Source organism: Schistocerca piceifrons, chromosome 3, assembly GCF_021461385.2.
Source record: "Schistocerca piceifrons isolate TAMUIC-IGC-003096 chromosome 3, iqSchPice1.1, whole genome shotgun sequence".
Classification (NCBI taxonomy): Eukaryota; Metazoa; Arthropoda; class Insecta; order Orthoptera; family Acrididae; genus Schistocerca; species Schistocerca piceifrons.
The window spans coordinates 377,605,775-377,627,924 of NC_060140.1; the positions used below are offsets into that span (position 1 = coordinate 377,605,775).

Genomic DNA, 22,150 nt, shown 5'->3' on the forward strand with positions numbered 1-22,150 from the left:
GTGATTGTGTAAAACTCTGATCTCTCTCTTTCTCCCAGCCCATGCTCATCACTCTAGCTTCTACTCCTTCCGCTATACCAGCTCTCCAATCAGGGTTATTTTTTTCGCCCCACCTCACATGGTTTGTACAGGCATATATTCCGTCGCATATTTCCTCAGTAATCTCATCGCCAGCTTATAATACAGGCATATAAATCCGTACAGTGATGGTTAGCCTTAGCTTAATTTCAGTCTTCAGAAGAAATACTCGGTTATCGTTTTGCCCATAGTAACGCAACCTAATTTTACTTTTGTCACGGTAACAACATCTGTTACACTGCTCAGTGATGCTGTTGTTATTATCATATCATCTTCTAACCAGAAGTTGCTATCCTATTTCAGTTTGACTCCACTAATACTCAGAAATGCCTTCTAACACCCATTAGAAGAACCGTAGAAAGTTTGCCGTATCCTTTACCTTTTGATGATTCCATCCAGAGTAGTCCCAAACCGGTGATTCGAACAGTGAACAAGTTTACCTCCGGAATTGTTTTGCAGAGGAAGTGGTAATTGTGGAATTATTGTAAAGAACTGCATATCCTGTGAATATATTTTATGATTGGTTAATGTAGCGATGTCTATTACCTTTTCTGATGTCGTTGATCATTGCTGATTACTACGCACTTTGTTCAAGCGTCTTGAATTTCTATCCGCTAAGGAAAGATATTGGTACTCGGGGAAGCTTTCGTTAGACACCGTAAGGTGGTTTTTGGAGTACTAATGTAGATATAGAAAATGTTAGATGTTCATACTGAGTGATTAGAAACACATCTGACGACATTTTCAGGCACTAAAGAACAAACACTGTGTTTTCAAAATTACGAATCTGTATTAATCATTGTATTATCTTATAATATTTCTATAAACTTCTATAATTTGCATCTCGGTATAGAACGTCTTTCATTACAATCCGTATATCTGCATCGACATCTGTACGCTGCAATAAACCTTACACTATATGGCAGAGTGCGCTCGTGGTACTGCCGTCTGATCCCGTCTTTCCTTGTTTGATTCGCGAGTGGTGCATAGGAAGAACGATTGTCGGTAAACCTCCGCTTAGCTCTAATTTTCCGGATTTTATAGTTGTGGCCAATTCGTGATCCATTTGGGGGAGGAAGGAATATGTTACACGGTTCCCCACGGACTTCGATAGTAAATGTCTTCGTGATACACAACGCGTCTCTGTAGCGCCTGCTTTTGGAGTTTGTTGAGCATTTCCGTGAGGCTCTCGCACCAGTTAAATGATCCTGTTGCGAATCGTGCAGCTCTTCGTTGGATCTTGTCTCTCTTCTATTAATCCAATCTTTCAAGGATCCCACACTAATGAGCAATACCCAAGACTCGGTCGAGCAAATGTTTTGCAATCCACTTCTTTCGTGGATAAATTACATTTCGATAAGATTATTCCTCTGAATCTCAGTGGGGTAACTATTTTTCTAATTATTAGTTTTATGTGATCATTCCGCTTTATGTTTCTCCACATGGTTAGTCCTAGGGGTTTTACGGTTGTTATTGTTTACAGCAATTAATCACTAATACTGTAACAGTGCAGTAGAGGATTTCCACTCCTATGTATGCGAAATGTATTAGATTTATTTTTGTGTGGGGTCAACAGCCATTGTAACAGTGCAGTAGTGGATTTCGTCTCCTACGTATGCACAATATATTACTTTTTTTTTCATTTAGCGTTAACTGCCAATTCTTGCGCCATTCATCCTCTGCAGGTTATCCTGCAATTTGCTAAAATCTGGCGTCGCTACGTTCTTATCCACAACCGCACCATCTGCTAACAGTGTTAAAGAGCTTCCGGCGTTATCAGGCAGATCATTTACACTATGTGATAAAAAGTATCCAGACACCTGGCTGAAAATTACTTACAAGTTTGTGGCGCTCTCCATCGGTAATGCTGGAATTCAGTATGGTGTTGGCCCACCCTTAGCCTTGATTACAGCGTCCACTCTCGCAGGCATACGTTCAGTCATGTGCTAGAAGGTTTCTTGGGGAATGGCAGCCCATTCTTCACGGAATGCTGAACTGAGGAGAGGTATCGATGTCGGTCGCTGAGGCCTGGCAGGAAGTCGGAGACCCAAAATATCCCAAAGGTGTTCTACAGGATTCAAGTCAGGACTCTGTGCAGACCAGTCCATTACAGGGATGTTGTCTATAACCACTCCGCCACAGGCCGTGCGTTATGATCAGGTGCTCACTCGTGTTGAAAGATGCAATCGCCATCCCCGAATTGGTCTTCAACAGTGGGATGCAAGAAGGTGCTTAAAACATCAATGTTGGCCTGTGCTACGATAGTGCCACGAAAACAACAAGGGGTGTGAGCCCCCTCCATGAAAAAAACGACCACACCATAACACCACCACCTCCAAATTTTACTGTTGGCACTACACACGCTAGCAGATGACGTTCACCGGGCATTCGCCGTACCCACACCCCGCCATCGGATCGCTACATCGTGTACCGTGGTTCGCCACTCCACACAACGTTTTTCTACTGTTCAAACGTCCAATGTTTACGCTCCTTACACCTAGCGAGGCGTCGTTTGGCATTTACGGGCGTGATGTGTGGCTTCTGAGCAGCCGCTCGACCATGAAATGCAAGTTTTCTCACCTCCCGCCTAACTGTCATGATACTTTCAGTGGATCTTGATGCAGTTTGGGATTCCTGTGTGATGGTCTGGACGGATGTCTGCCGATTACACATTACGACCCTCTTCAACTGTCGGCGGTCTCTGTTAGTCAACAGACGAGGTCGGCTCGTACGCTTTTGTGCTGTACGTGTCCCTTCACGTTTCCACTTCACTACCACAACGGAAACAATGGACCTAGGGATGTTTAGGAGTGTGGAAATCTCGCGTACAGACGTATGTCACAAGTGACTCCCAGTCACCTGACCACGTTCGAAGTCTGAGTTTCGCGGAGCACGATGTCTAATGACTAATAAGGTCGCTGATATGGAGAACCTGGCAGTAGGTGGCAGCATAATGCACCTAATATGAAGAACGTATATTTTTGGGGGTGTCCGGATACTTTTGATCACAAAGTGTATATACGAGGGTAAGTCAATTATTATCTGCAATTTACTTATATTTTTGATTATTTTGGTAGTATTGTCATTTTATGGTGATGATGCATGCTTTGTTTATTTGTTGTTATATCTTTGCAATTTTCAAGACGCTAGGTTAGTTTCGTTATCGCTGCCGTGCTGTTAATCATGGCTGCTCCACTGAAGAGCAACGTTCAGTGATCCGTTTCTTGTGGTCGGAAGGCGTATCAAGGGCAGAAATTCGTCGAAGACTTTCGGTTCAGTACGGGAACAGTGTTGTGCCTCAACTGAATGTCAACGAATGGATTGAAAAATTCCGGAATGGTCGCACAATTGTTACACACGATGAAGGAGCCGGACGACCGTTTACCGCCACGAATGAAGAAACCATTGAGCGTTCACGTGAAATGATTCTCTTAGACAGACGATTAACTATCGACCAAGTGGCACATCGTCTACAAATTAGTCACGGTTCTGCCTACGAAATCATCCACAACAGATTTGGGTTTCATGAAGTTTGTGCAAGATGGGTCCCAAAACAAGTCACACAACTGCATAAACAAACGCGTTTGGACATCTGCAAAAAATATTTGGATCGCTATGGTAACGAAGGGGACAACTTCTTAGACAGGATCATTACTGGTGACGAAACATGGATCCATTATTACGAGCCGGATAGTAAACGGTAGAGTGTGGAATGGAAACATCCAAATTTACCGTGCAAGAAAAAGCTAATGACCCAACCGTCCGCAGGAAAACTGATACTTACGGTTTTTTGGGACGCACAACGTCCAGTACTGGAACATTATGGGGAAAGGGAACAACAATGAACAGTGTACGTTACAGTGAGACACTTACTGCCAAGCTAAAGCCTGCAATTCTGAGCAAACGCCGAGGATTGCTGTCAAAATGTGTTGTGTTGTTGCACGACAATGTCCGTCCCCATACTGCTGCCCACACTGCTGAAACGTTCCAGAAACTCAAATTTGAAGTACTGGATCATCCTCCATATAGTCCCTATCTTGCCCCTTCTGACTGTCACTTGTTTGGTCCACTCAAACAGGCATTAAGGGGCCGTCGATTTGCCTCGGACGAAGCAGTGAAAGAAGCGGTGCATTCCCAGCTCGCAGCTCAACAGAGAGCCTTCTTTTATGAGGGCATCAGGAAGCCTGTATAACGATGGACTAAGTGCGTTGAAACGCAAGAAGACTATTTCGAAAAATGATTTGCTTCTAAGTTTCCTATCTGATCACAATAAAATTTTGTAACTACTTTGTGGGTAATAATTGACTTACCCTCATACAATGCAAACGGTAACGGTCCTACCACACTTCTCTGGGACACTCCTGAAATTCTAACTACCTCTGTCGATTTTGTTGCATTAAGAGCAGTATGTTGAGTGCTGTTTGGAAGGGAATAGCTAATCCAGTCACATATTTAGTCCGGTGATCGAAAGGAGGGACCATATTACGATATTATTCGGGGAAACATTTTCAGAAGGTTGAATTAATTATTTCAGCTCTCTGTCGTCTTCTGTTTCGGTGTCAGTATGGTCACTGAATGGCTGGATAGATGATTTCAATCCTCCTTCTGATTTTACGTAACACTGTAACTTCTTAGGTTCATAGCCACATCGATTGGCAAAATTTTACTTTCAAATTCATTAAAAGCTTCTCGTGTTACTATCCTTACGCTTCTTTTAGCTTCGTTCAGCTTTTGTTTATCAGTATGTCTTGATTTCAGTCAAACGTGAGATGAAGTTCTGTTTCCGAAGCAGCTTTCTGACACGGCTATTACTCCCGTCAAACGTTGCTCGAGCATACTTATCCAAGTCGGTTTGAAGGATGCTTCTGAATTTTATCGAGTGGTGCTGCACGTCTTCGTCCTCAGAGCTGTGTATTAGATGTTGGCTAGTCAGATACAAGTTGTATACTGTCACTCTTGCGAAGCAAAAATATTTTTCTACCTTTCCTAACATTCCTTATAGACATCCAAACTCGTTCATCTTGTCACAGCCTTATTATCACCATGCCTACCTCTACGTTTAAGACTGTTTGCTGATAGAAGGTCTAAGATGTTACCTTAGAGTTCGTTCTCTGTCTGCTTTAAGTATGTTTCAGGCAAGACATTCGTATCGGCTCCAGTTTCGATCCCACGACTCTCCCATTCTTCTGCCGGCAAACTGAAGTCTCCCTCATATTATAATAGCATGGTTCAAATGGCTCTGAGCGCTATGCGACTTAACTTCTGAGGTCATCAGTCCCCTAGAACTTAGAACTAAGTAAACCTAACTAACATAAGGACATCACACACATCCATGGCCGAAGCAGGATTCGAACCTGCGACCGTAGCGGTCTTTCGGTTCCAGACTGTAGCGCCTAGAACCGCACGGCCACTCCGGCCTGCTATAATAGCATTATTAGGAGAGATATTCCCAATATTCTCCAAGTTCTCTCTGAAGCGCTCTGCCACTGCAGCTCGTGAGGCAGAAGATCTATATAATTATCCGATTACCATGTTGATCTACCTTTCACGCTTAACTACACGCAGATTATTTTATATTCAGAATACGTTATAACCTCGCTAGATATTATAGAATACCTTACTGCATCACCCAGTTTTACCGGCGCGTACGTCACTTCGTTACATATACAGGCCTCAGTGTTTTTACGTACTTTATGCAATGAAATAGCTAACATTATTACAAACTTTTGGTAGATCTCTTATTCATCAGTTGATATACTGCCACATCATTACATAACGGGCAGGCTTTTTCGACATTTATCCTCTCTATCCACCTCCTTCATCACTCAGTTTCTGCTCCGTGGCAACGAAATGCGTTTTCCGTCTTCTGCTCATGACATCAATCTGTTCTCGATTTATTTGAGTGCTGTGAGTATTAACATCACAGTCACAGGAAAACACAATCTCTGCTTTCGGTTTCTCCATGGACAAGATCGATCGTAAATGGCACGCAGGCTGTGGGAATTCAAAATTCTCGGTATTTGAAATGTTTGTGTCATAGACATAGTCACTGACAAATTTCACAAAATAATCGGTTTCGACGGTTCAGCGGTCATCTTCGGAGGATAAATAACAGTGCAGTATTCTATACAAGTAAGAGGCGTGTTTACCAACTCTCATTATTTATTTCTATTGTAACTGCGCCTGTTTTATCACTAATGCATTCAATATTGCTTGAATATGTAAAACTATACTATATTTTTCGCAGGAAATTAAATACTTCACACATCATCGAATACAAGTCTATATTTTTAATTGGAGGAGAAGATGTAAAATATCGCTAGTACTCCGATCCCAGTATACAAAAAATATTTGTAATTATATTCGAGACGATGTGAGATACCACATAATTTGATGGATTTAAAACTTCAGCTACGCCTACATTACCATAAATCGTCACTTTCAGCTCACTACTGCTCGTAACGCTAGAATAGAAATGTTCTTGCGGCACATAAATCAGAAGACAAGAACTGGCCCGCTATTCCATATGGATTACGGAAATGGGTTATGGGAATAGCAGTCTATGTGAGTGAACAGTAGAACGTGGAGTGACGTTGTAGTTAGGTAATTCTGTTGTTTATAAATAATACTTTTGAATATTCCATTATCTGAGAATTCTTCGGTTACAATGCTGTCTGCTATTGCGAGAACGTTTGCACGCCTTGTTAACATACAACCGTACAGTGTAATGAGATTTAAACGGAAAACCATGATGCACATGTCACGCGACGTCTGTGTTACAGGAAGTACACCAAATGCAGCGTGAAATTTTTGGACAACTCGACATTACAGTATTTATATAAATATTTAAAGCCTTTTTTTTCTATTTGCATCACCTGCACAGACTCTAGATCGCGGTGCATTAAGTGTCCTGCCTCAAGCGTGGATGTCGTTAAAACGATGCAACGACAAGTAATCTTACGACACAATTTTAGTACGATTAAATCCAGAGAACGACACAGAAAATTACTGTCCAGCTGTGCATCTGTTTATTCACACACACAATCTTGCAGGCGACTTGTGAGTTCAGCAAGACAATGCACCACCTCACCCCTCTCGCCTGTGCAAGAATGGTTTGAAGTACACTCCCTGGATGTGAGTGCCTCCTGTCCCTCCTCCACGTCACCAGACCTCAGTCCTACCGACAGTATCTGTATCTACATACACTATGTAATCAAAAGTACGCCGACACCCCCAAAAACATACGTTTTTCATTTTACCTGCTTTCTGCTGCCACCTACTGCCAGGTATTCCATATCACCGACTTCAGTAGTCATTAGACATCTTAAGAGAGCAGAATGGGCCGCTCTGCAGAATTCACCGACTTCGAACGTGGACAGGTGATTGGGTGTAACTTGTGTCATACGTCTGTACGCGAGATTTCCACACCCCTAAACATCGCTAGGTCCAATGTTTCCGATGTGATAGTGAAGTGGAAACGTGAAGGGACACGTACAGCAAAAAAGAGTACCGTCGACAGCTGAAGAGGGTCGTAATGCGTAATAGGCAGACATCTATCCAGACCCTCACACAGGAATTCCAAGCTGCATCAGGATCCACTGCAAGTACTACGACAGTTAGGCGGGAGTTCAGAAAACTTAGATTTCATGGTCGAGCGTCTGCTCATAAGCCACATATCACGCCGATAAATGCCAAACGACGTCTCGCTTGGTGTAAGGAGCGTAAACATTGGACGATTGAAGCCGGCCGGTGTGGCCAAGCGGTTAAAGGCGCTACAGTCTGGAACCGCGTGACCGCTACGGCCGCAGGTTCGAATCCTGCCTCGGGCATGGATGTGTGTGATGTCCTTAGGTTAGTTAGGTTTAAGTAGTTCTAAGTTCTAGGGGACTGATGACCTTAGAAGTTAAGTCCCATAGTGCTCAGAGCCATTTGAACCATTTGGACGATTGAACGGTAGAAAAACGTTGTGTGGAGTGACGAATCACGGTACACAATGTGGCGATCCGATGGCGGGGTGTGGGAATGGCGAATGGCAGGTGAAAGTAATCTGCTAGCGTGTGTAGTGCCAACAGTAAAATTCGGAGGTGGTGGTGTTATGGTGTGGTCGTGTTTTTCATGGAAGGGGTTTGCTCCCCTTGTTGTTCTGCGTGGCACTATTACAGCACAGGCCTACATTGATGTTTTATGCACCTTCTTGCTTCCCACTGATGAAGAGCAATTCGACGATGGCGATTGCATCTTTCAACACGATCGAGCACCTGTTCATAATGCACGGCCTGTGGCGGAGTGGTTACACGACATTAACATCCATGTAATGGACTGGTCTCCACAGAGTCCTTACCAGTATCCTGTAGAGCACCTTTGGGATGTTTTGGAACGCCGACTTCGTGCCAGGCCTCAGCGACTGATATCGATACCTGTCTTCAGTGCAGCACTCCGTGAAGAATGGGCTGCCATTCCCCAAGAAACCTTCCAACACATGATTGAACGTATGTGTGCGAGCGTGGAAGCTGTCATCAAGGCTAAGGGTGGACCAACACCATACTGAATTCCAGCATTACCGATGGAGCGTGTCACGAACTTGTAAGTAATTTTCAGCCAGGTGTCCGGATACTTTTGATCACATAGTGTATATACTCTGTAAACCATTGTGAAGTGCATGGCAAATGGTACCTCCCATTATACTATTTATTAGGGCTTCTTCCCATTCTATTCACGTATGAAGCGTGGAGCGCGGTGAGAATGATTGAGCGGCTGTGGCCGCGCTGTAATTAATTTTGTCTGTGTGATATCTGTGGGAGCGATAAGTAAGATGCCTACTCCTAGATATTTCACTCAATGAAACTAGTTCCAGTTGTGACTGATTGATATTTTAGTCGTAGGAAAGAACGTGTTTGCGTTTTGTGAAATGCACGGTTTTACATTATTATATGTAATGCAAGTTGAATTGTTAATCTTTGCACCACATAAAATCTTTTCAAGGTATCACTGAATATTTGCCCAGATTTTTTCAGACAGTGTTTCATTATACATAACCGCATCACCTACGAAAAGACTGAGGTTTTCATTAATATTATCTGTCTTGTAATTAATATAATACGAACAGCAAGGATCCAACTAGCTTTCCTAGGACACACTTCTCCATCTGTCGATAATTTTCCACTCCAGATAACATGATGCACTCTTCGTACCAGAAAGTCTCAGTTCAGTCACAAATTGGTAATGATACCAAATACGATTGTTCTTTCTTTAATAAGCGTACGTGTTATGTCTATTCAAATATTTTTCTGAAGTCAAGAAATGCTGCACCTACCTGAGTCCCTTGATCAATGACTTTCACGACGTAATGTGAGAAAGGTTTTCGCACGGTCGATGTTTTTAAGATCCATGCTGGTTAGCACTGAGACGGTCGTTTGTTCTATAGGCCTTATTACGTCTCAAGTCAGAGTGTTTTCCAAGACTCAATACCAGGAGGATATTAAGGACGTAGGGGTGATTTGTGGGAGATGGTTGAGCGCCTATGAATCACGATCGCACACCAAAGCTTTCAGCGTCTCGTGGAGTCCAAGGCAAAACGTGTCGCCACAGTCACTAGGACGTAAGTAAATACTGTAAGATATTTTGCAGATGTCTCTAATCCAACTGCTCTTGAGGGCTCAGCATCTGATCAAGGGCATAGGAAAATTAGTTGGAGGAGGAGATTAGATGAGGTCCCGTCACACGTTTAGAGGCCCTTATTGTTACAGGGCAAATTCACAGCAGAGGGCCAAAATGAAATATCTGACATGCCTTTCATCGACCGAGGAGAGATAGGTAACGACCAGCAACAAGTAAGAACTCTTGTATCAATAAGATGGAGTGATGTGACAATGAAAAATGTGTTTTGTCTACAAGGTGAATCCTACTTCCACTGAAAAACTTTCGGGGGTGGTTCAGCGACATTTTTTTGAGGTTTTTGGTATAAGAGTCCTGTGTCTCTGGTGGAACGTTACAGAGTAGTTGTTCACTTAATTGTTGTTGGTGCTGCAACCACCTTCTAACTTGCAATTGTGAACGTACTAATCTATTACGTCTATATTGAAAATTTTTAACGTTTCTGTTTTAATTAAGCAACGAACTTGTCACTGTTGTGCCTGATTGGTTCATGGTCTGCAACATGAATATGAACAGTTTGGTCACTGAGCGTTTGTACCACGATTTACGAAAAGTTCATTTTCAAGTTTTCTTTTCGTTCATAGAGCCTATCCATGTTGAAAGAGCAACAGTGGACGAAAATGCGCCTACTCAAAAGTATATGTAGCAGACAATTGTCTTGTATCAATGACGCAGTTGCAGGGTGATCATCACCAATCCACAGCAAACATACAAATTGTTTTTTTAAGAAATCAACGTCCGTGATTTTTCTCGCAAATTTGAAAAAATGTGTTTGTGATAGGTGGCTTAGAAAGATTGTTTGGTGTTATCGGTTAGGGGGCTCCAAGGGCAGATTCAGCAGCGTACCTGGAAAAACTTTCGTATTTTTCGCACAATGGCAGATTTTCTTCTCACAGTTTGAGTGTTTTAAGTGTCTTGTACGTTGTAGGTAACTGTGATGAATCTGGATGGAGTTGTTGATGTCGATGAGAAAGAAAGGAGAAGATGAAAGTCGGTTACGGCACATAGCCTACTCCTGTCAGATACCAGGAAGTGGATCCCCGAGATTAACGGTCCCATCCGACGGATCACCAACAACAGTATCACATGACATCACTCCGTAAGACATGGGGAAAGGTTTGGAATTTAATTCAGAACTTCGTGCAGTTTCTCATGACCAGGAACTTGACGCCATTAGCTCTCCTACCAATGCGGATCAAATACTGGTGATGAAAGTGGCGGAGCCGTCCGGAGTGGCCGAGCGGTTCTAGGCGCTACAGTCTGGAACTGCGCGATCGCTACGGTCGCAGGTTCGAGTCCTGCCTTGGGAGTGGATGTGTGTGATGTCCTTAGGTTAGTTATGATTAAGTAGTTCTAAGTTCTAGGGGACTGATGACCTTAGCAGTTAAGTCCCATAGTGCTCAGAGCCATTTGAACCATTTTTTTTAACGTGGCGGAGGCTAGTAAAGCTGCCTTTATAAGCTATTATGGTCGTCTTCACTAAATAAACCCGACTTTCTAATCGAACTAGGGTAAAAGATGAATTATCAGATCATGTTGATCTTTTCACTGTTCCACAACGGGGTAGTCGCAGATGTTTAAACCGTCTCCAGTGATTTCCAATTAAACGTCGAAATCATGTGCCTTATTCAAGACAATTCAATACACAAATGAAAGAATCTAGACACCATTATATGCCTGAAGCGTACTGCAATTTGCCTAACAGTGAAAAGTGATCAAAATTGTCAATAAACGCGTGATGGAAATACGGTTTCAATATATGGAGCTCTTTCGCAGAAATAAACGCATTTATGTCGTCTGGATAAAATCACTTGCAGAAATCAACAACAATGGAATAGACGGCAAGAGAGGCTACTACATCCGATAACCTCTCTGTCATTTACAGTGTGCACCGATCAATACTGAACAGCGGTAGAACAAAAAATTGGGACGCATCATATACATAGAAAAGTCAATACAACACTTCTGTCCAGTCAGACATTCCGCTTCGACTCTGCTATAACAACTCAGCAGCTCGTCGACAAGTAGAGAGGTTCAACCACTGCAGTTTCCCAGAACACATCCCTCCCTTGAATTTATGTGTTACTGATATTTGCGACTGTGGCGTGGACGAAACGGCGATGTCCACCACTTGTTCACCAAACACAGAATGCACGTGAGAGCCAGGGAGAATATATGGACTTAAAATTTTTTAAATATTCAATGTCAAAATATTTATAGATATTTAATGATTTTTATGGAAAATTCTTGGAGGAACATAAACATATAAAAAACTTGAACACATAATATTAATGGCCTACAATAATATTTATTTAATAGTTCGATACGAATCGGCTTTCAGCTTTTTCGGCCATCGTCAGATAACTTAATACTAAGCAGATAGTCCACACAACTTCAGCGAGACCTGATAGCCGTACAAAGATACGTGACTTTTAAGACTATATCGATACAAAACACAAGCATAATGTAATACGCAAAGAGACTCTGACAAATACACTCCTGGAAATTGAAATAAGAACACCGTGAATTCATTGTCCCAGGAAGGGGAAACTTTATTGACACATTCCTGGGGTCAGATACATCACATGATCACACTGACAGAACCACAGGCACATAGACACAGGCAACAGATCATGCACAATGTCGGCACTAGTACAGTGTATATCCACCTTTCGCAGCAATGCAGGCTGCTATTCTCCCATGGAGACGATCGTAGAGATGCTGGATGTAGTCCTGTGGAACGGCTTGCCATGCCATTTCCACCTGGCGCCTCAGTTGGACCAGCGTTCGTGCTGGACGTGCAGACCGCGTGAGACGACGCTTCATCCAGTCCCAAACATGCTCAATGGGGGACAGATCCGGAGATCTTGCCGGCCAGGGTAGTTGACTTACACCTTCTAGAGCACATTGGGTGGCACGGGATACATGCGGACATGCATTGTCCTGTTGGAACAGCAAGTTCCCTTGCCGGTCTAGGAATGGTAGAACGATGGGTTCGATGACGGTTTGGATGTACCGTGCACTATTCAGTGTCCCCTCGACGATCACCAGTGGTGTACGGCCAGTGTAGGAGATCGCTCCCCACACCATGATGCCGGGTGTTGGCCCTGTGTGCCTCGGTCGTATGCAGTCCTGATTGTGGCGCTCACCTGCACGGCGCCAAACACGCATACGACCATCATTGGCACCAAGGCAGAAGCGACTCTCATCGCTGAAGACGACACGTCCCCATTCGTCCCTCCATTCACGCCTGTCGCGACACCACTGGAGGCGGGCTGCACGATGTTGGGGCGTGAGCGGGAGACGGCCTAACGGTGTGCGGGACCGTAGCCCAGCTTCATGGAGACGGTTGCGAATGGTCCTCGCCGATACCCCAGGAGCAACAGTGTCCCTAATTTGCTGGGAAGTGGCGGTGCGGTCCCCTACGGCACTGCGTAGGATCCTACGGTCTTGGCGTGCATCCGTGCGTCGCTGCGGTCCGGTCCCAGGTCGACGGGCACGTGCACCTTCCGCCGACCACTGGCGACAACATCGATGTACTGTGGAGACCTCACGCCCCACGTGTTGAGCAATTCGGCGGTACGTCCGCCCGGCCTCCCGCATGCCCACTATACGCCCTCGCTCAAAGTCCGTCAACTGCACATACGGTTCACGTGCACGCTGTCGCGGCATGCTACCAGTGTTAAAGACTGCGATGGAGCTCCGTATGCCACGGCAAACTGGCTGACACTGACGGCGGCGGTGCACAAATGCTGCGCAGCTAGCGCCATTCGACGGCCAACACCGCGGTTCCTGGTGTGTCCGCTGTGCCGTGCGTGTGATCATTGCTTGTACAGCCCTCTCGCAGTGTCCGGAGCAAGTATGGTGGGTCTGACACACCGGTGTCAATGTGTTCTTTTTTCCATTTCCAGGAGTGTAAATCTTATATTACAGTACTTTCAAATATTAAAACTATTTGAATGTGTAAGCCAAATATGTACTACAAGATAGTAATGGCACAAGCTAGTATGCCACATGGACAAACTGGTAAATGTGTTGAACAGATCGAGAAAAGGGGGAGGGGGGAGAGTGAAATTTGTGGAATGTGGGTGTTGAACGGCTACAAGAAGCTTAGTATCTAACGGTGACAGAAATAACAACTGACTGCTGTTTTAGTAAGGGTGAGTAATGGAACTTTGCTGTCACGGGCCAGATCAGGATTTTTTAATTGTTTTTTTATTAATGGCCAGAATTTTAAGTCATGTTAGTTTTATGCCTTTAGTTCATCTATGGAGAACATCATACTTCATATCGTATGAAAGACATTCATTCAGAGGATGGATGTTCAGCAAAGTTGGCATCTTTCACTTTCAGTCTCCAACCCCTTTTATGCACAGGTCATTCAGGTAGGGCTTTGACTACTAGACTAGCTGTGACGAGACTGTTATATCTTTTGTAATTTGAATTTGTTATTGGGCAACTAACTAACGAACTGAAAATGGGTGTATAGTTCAGATAGGCCAAAGACCAAATAAATAAAATGTATTCTAGTGATGCTGGTCCACATCCTACGTTCTCCACAATATTTTCCACAAAATCATGCTCTCGATGGTGAAAAGAACTTCATAGACTGACACATGGCATCATGTGTTTAGACTAACCTTAATGGTAGTTCACTTCATGAATTGACGGTTGCCTGTTCATACATACCAGCATGAGCCGCTGCTGATCATACACCGCAGCACCTTAGAAACTGCTGCAGGCATGCGTATTCAAATATCGAGATATGTAAGCAGGCAGAATACGGCGCTGCCGTCGGCAATATCTATATAAGACAATAAGTGTCTGACCCAGTTGTTACATCGGTTACTGCTGCTACAATGGCAAGCTATTAAGATTTAAGGGAGTTTGAATGTGGTGTTACAGTCGGCGCACAAGCGATGGGACACAGCATCTCCGAGGTAGCGATGAAGTGGGGATTTTTCCGTACGATCATTTCATGATTGTACCGTGGACATCAGGAATCTCTGGCTTCGGTGCGGCCGGTAAAATATCCTGCAAGAACGGGACCAACGACGACTGAAGAGGATCTTACAAGGTGAGAGAAGTGCGTACCTTCCGCAAATTGCTGCAGATTTCAATTCTGGGGCATCAAGTGTCAGCGTGCGAACCATTCAACGAAACATCATCGATATGGGCTTTCAGAGCCTAAGGACCACTCGTGTACCCTTGATGATAGCATGACGCAAAGCTTTACGTCTCCCCTGGGCACGTCAACACCAACATTGGACTGTTGATGACTGGAAACATGTTGCCTGGTCGGAAGAGTCTCGTTTCAAATTGTATGGAGCGGATGTGTGTTAATTCCTAAGAGACCAAACTGCTGAGATGATCGGTCCCAATCGAGCGGATGGACGGGTACGGGTAAGGAGACAACCTCATGAATCCATGGACCCTACATGTTAGAAGGGAACTGTTCAGGCTGCTGGCGGCACTGTAATGATGTGAGCGTGTGCAGTTAGAGTGATATCGGACCTCTGATAAATCTAGATACGACTCTGACAGGGGACATTAACGTAAGCATCTTGTCAGATCACCCGCATCCATTCATGTTCATTGTACTTTCCGACGGTCTTCGGCAATTCCAGCAGGACAGCGCAACACTCCACACGTCCAGAATTGCTACAGAGTCGCTCTAGGAACACTCTTCTGAGTTTCAAATGGTTCAAATGGCACTGGGCACTATGGGACTTAATTTCTGAGGTCATCAGTCCCCTAGAACTTAGAACTACTGAAACCTAACTAACCTAAGGACATCACACCCATCCATGCTAGAGGCAGGATTCGAACCTACGACCGTAGCGGTCGCGCGGTTCCAGGCTGTAGCGCCTAGAACCGCTCGGCCACTCCGGCCGGCTTCTAACAGTCATGGGGGACTGGAATGTGGTTGCGGGGGAAGGAGTAGAAGAAAGGGTTGTGGGAGAATATGATTTGACAGTAGGAATAAGAAAGAAGAAAGACTATTTGAGTTCTGCAGACACCTTGTAGGTGGGGCAACCACAGCTAAGAGTATTAATCTTGAATATTAAAAAGCGCTTCAGTTGTAGCGGTTTTTAATATCCAAGGTATGCGAGTTCTGCAATACATCTGGGATGATAATAGCGAATACTCTTTAAATAATCACATGAGGAGGGGAAATACTTGGAAAAGACGCGAAGACACGAGAAGATTCCAGCTGGATTACTTCATGGTAAGACACAGACTCCGAAATCAGGTATTGGTTTTTAAGGCGTACCCAGGAGCAGATATGGACTCCGATCATAATGTAGTAGTGATGAAGAGTAGGCTGAAGTTTAAGCGAATCGTATGGAAGAGTCATTGTAAAAATAAGTGGGATGGTGAAGTACTGAGACATGATGAAGCATATTTCAAGTTTGCTAAGGTGTTTGTAGGCAGTTGAAGAGGAGTGAAATCTCTAAAAATAGTAATCACAGATGTTGGACAAGCAAACGTAGGTACAAGGAACGAAACTGTGAAGAAACCTTGGGTAACAGAAGAAATACTTCTAATTGCTCGGTGACACAAGGAAGTGCAAAAATGTTCAGGGAAAGACAAGAATAAAATAATATACTAATAAATCACTTAGGAATTACATAAATAGGAAGTGCGGGGAGGCAAAGTCAAAATGGCTGCTTGAAAAATGTGAAGAAATCGAAAATGATCTTCGGAAGACTGACTCAGCGTATAGAAAACAACCTTAGGTGAAATTAAAAGCCGGCCGAATTGGCCGTGCGGTTAAAGGCGCTGCAGTCTGGAACCGCAAGACCGCTATGGTCGCAGGTTCGAATCCTGCCTCGGGCATGGATGTTTGTGATGTCCTTAGGTTAGTTAGGTTTAACTAGTTCTAAGTTCTAGGGGACTAATGACCTCAGCAGTTGAGTCCCATAGTGCTCAGAGCCATTTGAACCATTTTTTTTGAAATTAAAAACAAGGACGGCAACATTAAGAGTGCACTGGTAATTCCACTGTTGAACTCAGCGGAGAGGGGGGTAGGTGGAAAGAGAAGTCTGAAGGTCTGTGCGGGGGGGAGGAATTGTCTGACAACGTGATGGAAGAAGAACGTCGATATGGAAGACACAGGAGACCAGTGTTTAAAAGAGCCTTGGAAAAATTACTTGGAAGGCTCACAGCGCAACAAAACGGCTACCCGTGTGGTCGTTTAGAATCAATGAGACTGGCGACATACCATCAGGCTGCCAAAAAAACATCGTCGACACAATTCCGAAGATAGCAAGAGCAGGTAAATGCGACTACTATTGCACAGTCAGCTAAGGAGCTCACGCATCAAAGTAGCTGACACGAATAACATACCGCAACGCAAAAGAAAGTTGAGGATCCATTAGATGACGATCATATTGGCCTTATGAAAAGTAAAGGCACCAGAGAGACAGTTCAGACGTTGCTATTGATAATGAATGCAAGGCTGAAGAAAAATCAAGACACGTCCTTGGAATTTGTTGACAAGGAAAAGCGTTCGAGAATGTAAAATATTGCAATTTGTTTGAAAAACTAGAAAAAATAGTAGTAAGCTGTAGGAAAAGACAGATAATATACAACATGTACCAGTAAGACTGGAAGATCAAGAACGAAATTCTCAGAATGAAAATGGTTAAGGCGGGTATGCAGTCTTCCACATCTACTGTACAATCTGTTAATCGGAGAAGCAATGGCGAAAAAAAAAATCAAGAGTGGGATTAAAATTCAGGGTGAAAGGACATCAGTGATAAGATTTGCTATGGACATTGTTATCCTCAGGTGAGATGAAGAGGAATTATACGATTTGTTGAATGGAATGAACAGTCAAATGAGTTCCGAGTATGGACTGATAGTAAACCGAAGAAAGACGAAAGTAATGATGTTCTTCATCCTTTCTTGCTAGGCTAATCTCTAGCTGGCCGTCCAGGGTGAAATGAGGGGTCCTGAAGGAAACAGGCTGTAGCCTCGGAAGAAGAAGAAAATAATTATAAGTAGCTCAAATGATAACTGCGGGAAGATTAACATCGGAATTAGTGATCACAAAGTAGTCAAAGTTACGGAATTCTGCTACCTTTGGAGCCAAATAACCCATGACACATGAAGCAAGGAGGACATAAAAAGCAGGTTATCAAAGAGAGCATTCCTGGCCAAAAGAAGTCTACTAGTAACGAACATAGACCTTAATTTGAGGAAACGTTTCTGAGATTGTACGTTTGCACAACAGCGTTGCTTGGGGATGAATTATGGACTTCAGGGAAGCCGAAACAAGAGAATCAAAGCGCCTGAGATGTGATGCTACAGAAAATTAGGAGGACTGATAAGATAAGGGACAGCGAGGTTCTCCACAGAATCGGTGTTGAAAGGAACGTACTGAAAACACTGACAACAAGAAGGTTCAAAAATGGTTCAAATGGCTCTGAGCACTATGCGACTTAGCTTCGGAGGTCATCAGTCGCCTAGAACTTAGAACTAATTAAACCTAACTAACCTAAGGACATCTCACACATCCATGCCCGAGGCAGGATTCGAACCTGCGACCGTAGCGGTCGCTCGGCTCCAGACTGTAGCGCCTAGAACCGCACGGCCACTCCGGCCGGCTAACAAGAAGGGACATGATGACGGGACCTGTGGCAAGACATCAGGGAATTATGTCCATGGTACTAGAGGGAGCCGTAGAGGGTAAAAAGTGTGGAGCTAGACAGAGGTTCGAATACTTCCAACAAATAATTAATGATGTAGGGCGCAACTACTACTCTGAAGTTGAAGCATTACTTAAGGAATGTCATCTCTTTTTATGTGTGAATTATTTGAAAGTATTTTATCTTGCTCGTAAGTGTGCCTCGCAATAGTACAAGTATTTTACGTTGTTTGTAAAAAGTTAATGAAACATAGAGAAGCGAAATACTGTGCAGGAAAGACTATACGAACTGCATATTCAGATTAATGATATCAGAGAAACGAGACTGTGGCTGAAACGAATCGCAGAGTTCGTAATTTCAAATGTTTTAGAACAAGCGACGAACGAAGCTCCTCTCAAAAGACTTGACGTATTTATCTTGTCTGCATCGATATGAGCAGACGTATTTTTCGTGCCTCAGTAGTAGGTTACACATTTAATTTATAATTAAATATGTTAAAAGTATCTCAGATTCTTTTAGTCATTTATAACTATAAGTTATGAAATGAATTTTAATTCTGTAATATTTGTTTCAGAAAAGTTAGCTGGAAGTGCCAGCTCAGCAGATCCTAACAAAGAGAAGCGATTCGCTTGTTCTGCTATAAGCAAAGTTCGTTCCTGAGATTAATTGCCGATCATTTTATAGTGTCCCTCCGATTATTCTGAGCAAGCGCAAGTTACATATGATCTGGGCATTGTCTCCGGCCTGTGAATCTACTTTCCTCTGTCTGTCGGATACAGGGCCAACAAAAACCGATGGTGAAATGATAATTAAACTGACACCCTATCTGCAAGCAGGCGTTGATACACTTCATTGGGGATATGATGAAAATGTGTGCCCCGACCGGGACTCGAACCCGGGATCTCCTGCTTACATGGCAGACGCTCTATCCATCTGAGCCACCGCGGGCACAGAGGATAGTGCGTCTGCAGGGACTTATCCCTTGCACGCCCCCCGTGAGATCCACATTCCCAACATGTCCACAACACTACATTCGTAGTGCGCCTAATAGATGTTTGCCCATCATACTCATTACTCGTGGTAGATTAATCTACCAAGTCCCGTACGAGTTCGGGCATAGCGTGTGCGTTCGGGAACAGATACTACCGTCATATATAGTTAAAAAACCGATGGTGTTATAAAATTGTTACGATTCGCAAATGTGACGATTTTACTCTGAAATCATCGGATTTTTTTTCAGAAGCGTGTGTGATATAGTAGAGAGAACGCATGCCACCACCAACGATGATTGTTGCTCCATTGCTCAATGAGAAAGGAACTAAATTCATTTAACAAGTTGATTTGTACATATTTTGCTACAACTGGTTCTCTGCATGACTTGAAGCCCGCACACTTGATTAGTATGCCAGTACAACCTATATAAGTGTTTTGTTAGCAGTCTCTGTCAAAGACAAAATGCAGTGTTGTGTATTCCACCAATGAAACAGAGTATGACATTCACTTTATGAACGCAAGACCTATGAATGATTTTCCCTCACATTGCCGCTGCCAGGTACTTGTGCGACATGACAGATTCTGGTAGTCATTCGTAGAGTATATTGTGGTTTGTTTTATGTATTGGTAACTTATTATATTTTTCTCAAGAATCAGACCACCGACCAAAAATGCATCTAATAACGTCCACTAAATCGGAACTGTATAGTATGCATAGTATCAGTCCTATCACAGATCCCTACGGCACACCAGAAATTATTTCTCTCTCTCTGTGGATGTCTGCACGAGTAGCATTGCCTTTCTGCGAAGTGCTGAAGGCACTTCAAAATTAGCAAGATATCCCTCTGCATGTTAACGAATTTGCTTACCAAGCATTATCGACCTGTGAACCCAGCTCTCAGAGCTACTGAGTAAGCCTCCGTGTCACCTGTATCGTCCATTCACTTGTGGTTTCCGAAATATATGCTGAAACTAAGTGTGGCTCGATTCGTTGCTTGTAAGCAATGTTAATTGGTGGATGTGGTGTTGCGGGAGTTATACCGAACAGCCAGCAACATACAAGTGGCGCTTCTACGGTAATGCATATTGTACAGTCATCGTCGATCTCCATAGCGGGCAGCTTGCTTGAGATCTCACTGGCTCCATATACTACTAGTCGTTGACTAAGAAATTGGTAAGTTTTCATCTCTCACTTATCATTTGGCCTGGCGATGATACCCTTTTACTCCAGGTCGCAAGACTCCACCACGGCTCTATTCCCAGAAGGCCGCAACCAACTGTTTTAATGTGTTTCATGAGAACTTCTTAGCATGAGTGATTAATGATATGTTTTCGATTGAGTTAAAGGTTTATGCGTTAGACGATTGGAATAATCTCGTCTTCTTTAGGTTTTGCGGGTAGTGGTTTCATATAAGCTCACTGCCAAGATTCGATCGACTATGCTTATAGTTAGAGGAAGGAAATGAGAGTTTCGCATCCCCCGTCGACGACGAGTCGTTAGAGACGGAGTCGGGTTTGATGAAGCGCTTCGCCTGCAAGCCGAAACGTGGCAGGATCAGGTCCACGCCGGATCACGAAAATTTTCAGTCTGTCTTGAATCTAGCCTTGCCTGTCAACTATGTGAAGTGTTGCCAGGATTCCAAGTTATACTGTAAGTCCCTTTTGCGGGTTGTATAAGTGCGGTATTTTAGGGACACGCAAGTCGTCGAAGCTGCGTCCAATTGAGAGACTTGTACCCGACCATTGGGCCACACGCAGTTATTACTTGAACTCGATACAAATTAGGGTTGGACAAAGTAATTCGGCCGTCTCCTTTTAAAGGAACAATTCTGGCACTCGCCGTAACCTATATAGAGAAATGGGTGGATGGTACCCTACTCCAGTAGCGTGTTCTGCATGCTACCTCGATCGGCGGTTGTAGTGCAGACACGGAACACGTAAGAGACACGACTTGAAAGGCCTGAAGGTTGGAGTTTAACGTCTCCTCGATAGCGTGGTCGTTAAGGACGGCACTGCTCAGGGCCCCTGACCAAGAAATCGAGGTTCACTGTCGAAATATTTCACATAATAACGTAACTGTGAACTCAGCTAGGAATCCGAAAACACACTATTAACTAACTTTAAACTGTACGGTTGGCAACGATACTGATATGTTACTATTTCTTCAGTTTTATGAATTAGTTACGTTCAAATATGAGATACTGGTGACTAGGTTCCAACGTACCTGTTCATTTTAAACAATTCCCTAACTCTAATTTCATAGTATAAGAACTGCCTCGGCATATGGAAAAGTCATAGCAACCTTCGATGAAATTAAAAATAAGGGCGGTAACATTAATAGGTAATTCCACTGTTGAATGCAGAGGAGAGAGCGGATGGGTAGAAAGAAAACATTGAAGATCTCTTTGAGGGGGAAGACTTGTTGTTGACGTGGCACAGGAAGAAACAAGAGAGGGTATCCAGTATTAGAGTTAGAATTTAGGAGAGTTTTGTAGGACGTAAGATCAAATAAGGCAGAAGGGACAAATAATTTCTAAAATCCTGGGGGAAGTGGCAACAAGACAACTATTTATGTTGGTGCGTAGGACGTATGAGACTGGCGATATTCCATTAGTCGTTTGGAACAGTCATCCACACAATTCCGAAGGTAGCAAGAGCCGACAAATGCGAGAATTATCGCACAATCAGCTTAACCGCTTACGAATCCGTGTTTCTGACAAGAGGATATTTTAGATGATGATCAGTTCCGCTTTACGAAAGGTAAAGGCAGC

General features: G+C 43.6%; 1 protein-coding gene and 1 non-coding gene across 2 annotated transcripts in view; both read right to left on the reverse strand.

Moving 5' to 3' along the window:
- Positions 1–22,150, reverse strand: part of LOC124789696 (echinoderm microtubule-associated protein-like CG42247) — a 327,329-nt gene that overhangs the window by 213,698 nt on the left and 91,481 nt on the right. The gene's annotated exons all lie outside the window — the stretch shown is intronic.
- Trnat-ugu lies at positions 19,261–19,335 on the reverse strand. The gene has a single exon. It is a non-coding gene; the product is annotated as a tRNA-Thr (tRNA).